Source organism: Henckelia pumila, chromosome 3 (assembly GCF_033568475.1).
Source record: "Henckelia pumila isolate YLH828 chromosome 3, ASM3356847v2, whole genome shotgun sequence".
NCBI lineage: Eukaryota > Viridiplantae > Streptophyta > Magnoliopsida > Lamiales > Gesneriaceae > Henckelia > Henckelia pumila.
In genome coordinates this window covers 89276531-89283829 of record NC_133122.1, presented here as the reverse complement: position 1 = coordinate 89283829, position 7299 = coordinate 89276531, and positions in this window count along the sequence as shown.

The window sequence follows — 7299 nt, the reverse complement described above, 5'->3', positions numbered from 1 at the left end:
GGAGTTTGCAGATCGAGCGAGACCCTTTTTACGCGAGGCAGAGAGCTACGCATTTTCACGCCGCTCGATCCGCAGAATGTTGCAGATCGAGCGGGCGTCGTGATTTCGGAAAAAAAATGTATTTTTGGAAACTTTGTTAATTTAGTTCCTAGCCTTTATTAGATTATTATTCCGTTTTAATAGGATTTTATCAGACTTGTGGAGACACATTGGAGGCTAGGTTTTCTTCTTGAATTCTTAATTCTAGTTTTCTTATTTTTCTTTTGAATTTTGTGAATTTTTCTATGAATCGTTGTAGCTAAACTCTTTTACTTGGTTGAGGGAGACGAACCCTTGGTATATTTTATTTATGAGATTTGATTTGTAGTGTTTTAATTTTTATTAAGTATCAATATTTGATATATTTTATTTTATGTTTGTATGCGAGATTTTAGGATTGGCCATCTTAGGATTTTGTATTGCAAGCGATAGCTAAATTAGAATTCAAATCCGTAATTGTTTGAAACCTCTAATTTGCGAAGCAACTACGTGTGATAATTTCTGCTGTTGAATTTATTATCTCGTAGGGTCAATTATTGGATAGGCTAAATATAACCGCTGGTGTTGTGTTGTCTAGTTTTGTCAGTTTTACTAGTTTGAATGCTACCGTGGATTTAAATCTAGATTGCTGTTATCGGGTTGGTCTATTGGTAAGGGTTAATTAAGAATGTTGTTTTCTAATTAACTAATATTACGGTGAGACAGGAATTGAATTTTCAATGACGAATATTTAATAAGATTAATTATTTTAGAGAATCGATGATTGAATGAATGAATATCAAGGGTGTAGTCGACCGATACCAAGTCTCGTCTCTTATTGAATTTCTCCAGTCTTTTATTTAAATTTTGCATGCTAGTGAATTTTGATTTCTTAAAGTTTTTAGTAGTTAATCCAAACTCCAAAACCCTTTTTTATTTTAAAGAACACTTTTAAATTTACCTTTCCTCATGGAAACGATCCCTACTCACGCTACTGCATTATTTGTTTATCTGATTGAGTCGGGTAATTTGGGCGTATGCGATAAGCGCTACCAAATTTTGGCGCCGTTGCCGGGGAACGGTGTAAATTTTTTTTTGTGTTCATTTTCTTTTTATTTTATTTTGATTAATCTTACTGTATTTTCTTTTCTTTGTTTCTAGTTCTTTTTAGTTCATGCTTTCAGGTGATCTTGTTGAAGAGGATTTTTTCTACGATCCAGAGATCGAAAGAACTTTGCATAGGCGAAGGCGAGAACTCCGTAGGCAACAACAAGAAGCCGCTGCTCGAGCTGCTTTTCCAGAAGAAGAGATGGCTGCTAATGCTGACCTGAGTCTGAGACAATTGGGCACTTCTGATCCCAATCAACAACCTCTATGCATTACTTTTCCTACATTAGAAAATAATGCTACTTTTGAACTTAAATCTGGTTTAATTCACTTACTACCTGCTTTTCATGGTCTTGCAGGTGAAGGCCCGAACAAACACTTGATGAAATTCCACGTGGTTTGCACTAGTATAAAACCCCATGGAGTGACGGAGGAGCAGATTCAACTGAGGGCCTTTCCTTTCTCTTTGAAGAGTGCTGCTAAGGATTGGCTATACTACTTGCCCTCTGGCTCTATCACCACGTGGACGGAGATGAAAATGATCTTTCTGGATAAATTTTTTCCAGCCTCTCGAGCTGCGAACATCAGGAAAGAAATTTATGGCATCAAGCAATATTCAGGGGAATCACTGCACGAATATTGGGAGCGGTTCAAGAAGCTTTGCGCTAGTTGTCCGCAACACCAGATAAGTGAAAACCAGTTGATTCAATTATGCTATGAAGGTTTGTTGCCTCATGACAGGAGCATGTTGGATGCGGTGAGTGGAGGTGTTTTCATGGACAAAACTCCGGTACAAGCACGAAATTTGATTGAAAATATGGCTGCCAATTCCCAACAATTCGGCACCAACAGGAATGAGCATGTACCAAGGAAGAACAACGAGGTAAATGTTTCTTCCCTTGAATAGCAATTAATTGAATTGACAACTCTTGTGCGTCAGATGGCTGTCGGGAATGGACAGACTGCGAAGGCATGTGGCATCTGCGCTGCAATAGGACACGCCACTGATATGTGTCCTACACTTCAAGAGGACTCAGTTGAACAGGTAAACGCTACTGGCGGATTTCCTGGACCACCACAACGGAAGTATGATCCTTATTCCAACACATTCAATCCTGGTTGGAAGGATCATCCAAATCTAAGATATGGGAATCCTCAAGCAAGTCAATCGGGGCCTCAAGCACCACCACATAATCAAACTTATAGGCCGCCGTATCCTCAACAGCAACAGCAGAGACCTCAGATACCAACTCCAGGTGAGTTTCTCGAAAATATAGTTAAGGAACTTGCCACTAACACTGCATCTTTTCAACAGGACACCCGGGCAAGTATACAAAACTTAACCACTCAAATGGGACAGCTAGCTACAGCAATCAACAAGCTGGAATCACAAAATTCCAGCAGTCTGCCATCTCAAACTGTGGTGAACCCAAGAGAGAATGCAAGTGCAATAACTTTAAGGAATGGGAAGGAGTTGAAAATGAAGGAGAAAGAAGTTGAGGTTGAGCCCAAAGAGAAGCTGAAAGAAGAAGAAGAGCAAAAGGTAAGTGAAGAAAAATCATCCAAGGATGATTCGCCAAGAGGTAAGTTTCCTCCTTTATCTGAATATAAGTTTGTTGCCCTTTTTCCCTTAGCACTTAAGGACTCTAGAAAAGGTGAGGGGATTAAGGAGCTCTATGAAACTTATCGTAGATGTTAGGTAAATATTCCATTGCTAGATGCGATTAAGCAGGTACCTCGATACGCAAAGTTTTTGAAGGAGTTGTGCACAGCAAAGAGGAAGCAGACATTGAAGGGCTGTCAAAAAGTGGAACTTGGTGAGAATGTATCTGCAGTGACCCAAAGGAAACTACCCGCAAAATGTAAGGATCCAGGTATGTTTTCTATCCCATGCACTATAGGGAATGTTAGACTTGAGAAGGCCATGCTAGATCTAGGAGCATCAATTAATGTTATGCCTTATTCTATATATGCATCCTTAAAACTTGGCCCATTGAACAAAACTGGAATTGTCATACAGTTAGCGGATAGGTCTAATGCATACCCTAGGGGAGTAGTAGAAGATGTGTTGGTGCAAGTAAATGAATTAGTGTTCCCTGCAGATTTTTATGTGCTAAATATGGAAAACGGTGATCATAATAGTCCTATTTTGTTAGGCAGGCCGTTTTTGAAAACTTCCATGACGAAAATTGATGTTCACAGTGGCACACTTACTATGGAATTCGATGGCGAGGTTGTAAAATTTAATATTTATGATGCCATGAAATTCCCTGATAGTGATGATTGCGTGTTTTCTGTGATATTGTGGATTTCTTGGCACAAGAGTATTGTGAGCATGCAGGGAAAGATGATCTAGAGGTGGCTATTACAGCACCCATTATGCAGACGGAAGATGGAATTCGATGCAATCAAGAAATAGAAGAGATTGAGAAACTTCTGAATAGTTCGCCTGAGCTACCTCAGTCAGGTAATGTCTCTTACTTAGCTTTGCCAGTTTCTAATACTAGGCATCTTCCATCTGTTTTGCAGGCACCAGAGTTCGAATTGAAGACACTTCCAAACCATCTAAAGTATGTTTTCCTTGGTAAAGGAGAAACATTACCGGTTATCATCTCCAACAGCTTGGAAGTTGATCAAGAGGAGCAATTAGTCAAGGTGTTACAAGAGCACAAGACTGCTATTGGGTGGACCATAGCAGACATTAAAGGAATTAGCCCATCTACATGCATGCAACGAATTCTGATGGAGGAAGGAGCAAACCCCTCACTTCAGCCGCAACGCAAACTGAATCCATCGATGATGGAGGTGGTAAAGGCTGAGATTCTGTAGCTACTTGAAGTTGGGGTTATCTACCCAATTTCTGACAGTCAGTGGGTCAGTCCGGTCCAAGTGGTACCCAAGAAAATCGGAATCACCATTGTGAAGAATAAGGATGACGAGATGGTTCTCACCCGTATTCAAAATGGATGGAGGGTTTGTATTGACTATAGGAAGCTGAATGCCGGAACCCGAAAGGACAACTTTCCTTTACCCTTTATTGATCAAATGATTGAAAGGTTAGCGTGTCATCCTTACTATTGTTTTCTTGATGGATATTCTGGTTATTTTCAGATTGCTATCGCGTCAGAGGATCAGGAAAAAACGACATTCACATGCCCGTTTGGCACTTTTGCTTATCGACGGATGCCCTTTGGACTTTGCAACGCACCGGCCACTTTCCAACGGTGTATGGTTAGTATTTTTTTAGACTTTATTGAGCATATCTTAGAAGTTTTTATGGATGACTTCACTGTCTATGGTGATTCCTTTGAGAACTGTCTATCTAACCTTGCACTTGTCCTTAAGAGGTGTGTCGAAACCAACCTCGTTTTGAATTCTGAAAAATGTCATTTTATGGTTGGGCAAGGTGTGGTTTTGGGTCATGTTGTGTCATCAAAGGGAATAGAGGTAGATAGAGCTAAATTTGATATCATTCAATCTCTACCTTACCCCACATGTGTGCGAGAAGTGCGTTCTTTTCTTGGCCATGCAGGTTTTTACAGGAGGTACATTCAAGATTTCGCCAAGATCGCATCCCCCATGTGCAGGCTATTACAAAAAGATGTGTCATTTGAGTTGGATGAGTCATGCAAATCATCCTTTGACAAATTGAAGAACTCCTTGACATCTGCACCAATAATCCAACCACCGGATTGGAGCAAGCCCTTTATGATTATGTGTGACGCCAGTGACTATGCCGTCGGCGCTGTCTTAGGCCAGAAAGTTGGGAAAGCATCGCATGCTATCTACTACGCTTCGTGCATTCTGAACGATGCCCAACGAAACTACTCCACTACTAAAAATGAGCTTTTAGCAGTAGTTTTTGCTTTAGAAAAATTTCGTTCATATTTACTTGGTGCTAAGGTTATTTTTTATTCTGACCATGCAGCTCTTCGTTTTCTGATGGCGAAGAAAGAGGCAAAACCAAGGCTGATCCGATGGATACTACTGCTGAATGAATTCGATATAGAAATCAAAGACAAAAGAGGGGCCGAGAATCTAGTTGCTGATCACTTGAGTCGTCTAGTTCATATTGATGAGGAGCTGAATTTGCGTGACGAATTTCCTGATGAACAGCTATTCTCGACGACCACCGAATTACCATGGTACGCAAATATTGTGAATTATTTAGTTACTAATGGTTTCCCCTCAGAATTTTCTAAGGCGCAAAAAGACAAAGTGAGAAGTGATGCGAAGTATTATGTGTGGGATGATCCATATTTGTGGAAGCACTGCGCTGATCAAGTTATACAACGATGCGTTCCCGCGAGCGAGGTAATCCCTATTCTCACGTTTTGTCATTTCTATGCATGTGGTGGCCACTTTGGACCGAGAAGGACATCAAGGAAGGTATTGGACAGCGGATTCTTCTAGCCCTCCTTATTTCGAGACGCCTACATGTTTTGTAAGTCGTGCGCCCAATGCCAAAAGACAGGTAACATCTCCCAACGAAAGGAGATGCCCCAACAACCTATTCTAGTTTGTGAGATCTTTGATGTTTGGGGCATCGACTTCATGGGACCCTTTCCAAATTCACATGGTTATATTTATAAATTACTTGTTGTGGATTATATCTCGAAATGGGTGGAAGCAAAGGCCACCCGTACTGACGATTCTCAAGTTGTTGCAGAGTTTATCAAGCATCACATTTTCTCTAGGTTTGGAATTCCTAGAGCCCTCATCAGTGATAGAGGCACACACTTCTGCAACCGAACCGTGGCGAGTCTACTGAAGAAATATCATGTGACGCACAGGATTTCCACGGCATATCATCCACAATCCAACGGTCAAGCTGAGTTATCCAACAGAGAAATCAAATCTATCCTAGAGAAGACCGTGAATCCTACGAGAAAGGATTGGAGCTTGCGATTGGATGATGCCTTGTGGGCATACAGAACCGCATTCAAGACACCGATTGGAATGTCTCCATATCGGTTGATTTTTGGGAAAGCATGTAATTTACCAGTGGAGTTGGAGCATCGAGCTTATTGGGCTATAAAAACTTTTAACATGCAGATAAATGAGAGCGGCGAGCATCGGAAGCTACAGTTGCAAGAATTAGAAGAGATCCGGAATGATGCCTATGCTAGCTCTAAAATTTATAAGGACAAAACAAAGGCTTTCCATGACAAGATGATCTCCCGACGGTACTTCGAAGTCGGTCAGAAAGTTTTGCTTTATCATTCACGACTTCGGTTGTTTCCAGGTAAGTTACGTTCGCGTTGGAATGGACCTTTTGTTGTAACTAATGTCTTTCCTCATGGTGCAGTGGAAATCCAAAGTTTGGACACATCCAAAACATTCAAGGTAAATGGCCATCGGCTTAAGCACTATTATGAAGGAGTCCAAGTGAACGTAGGAGTGGAAGAGCATGATATCACTCTCGATGCCCAGCCAAATGTCGAATAAATCACGGCATGCAGTCGAGCTATAGACTGACTGCAAATTTAGCGCTGACTGGGAGGCAACCCAGTGTTTCTTTCATTTTTACTTCTGCTCGTTTTTTTAAAAACAAAACAAAACAAAACAAAACAAAACAAAACAAATTTTCAATTTATCTCGCTCGATCCGCTATTTCCTGCAGATCGAGCGAGTGCTATTTTGCTCGGGACAGTAAGTTTATACTTTTGTCTCGCTCGATCCGCAACATCTTGCGGATCGAGCGAGAGTACTTTTACCTTAATTAAAACGCCGACTCCCTTCCCCCTTCTTTCTTTCTTTCCTTCTTATTCTCTCTTTTCTCTCTTGTGCCTCCCTACAGCCCCACCTTTCGTTTTTAGCTAATTTTCCTCCCTAATTTCATATTTCCATCTTTTAATTCGCAGGCAAATCTCTCGGACGTTCCGCCACAACTCTTCGGACGCCATCTTCTCCGGCCTCTCTCACGTCGGACATCACGTCCACCGCCGGTCACCATCCTCAATTTTTGTAGTCGTGGGTTATTTTCGTCGAGCTTTTCTCCTTAGGCATCTTCCGGACGTAGTTCTTCATTGTTGATCTTGTGTTTTTTAAGGAGTTAAAGGATTTTTATTCGCACGCAAGGTGTTCGACGAATTTCACCTATCACTTTTACTCTCATCTCCCTACTATTCATGGGTCCTAAACGCACCCGACACTAAGGCGAATCCTCTTCTC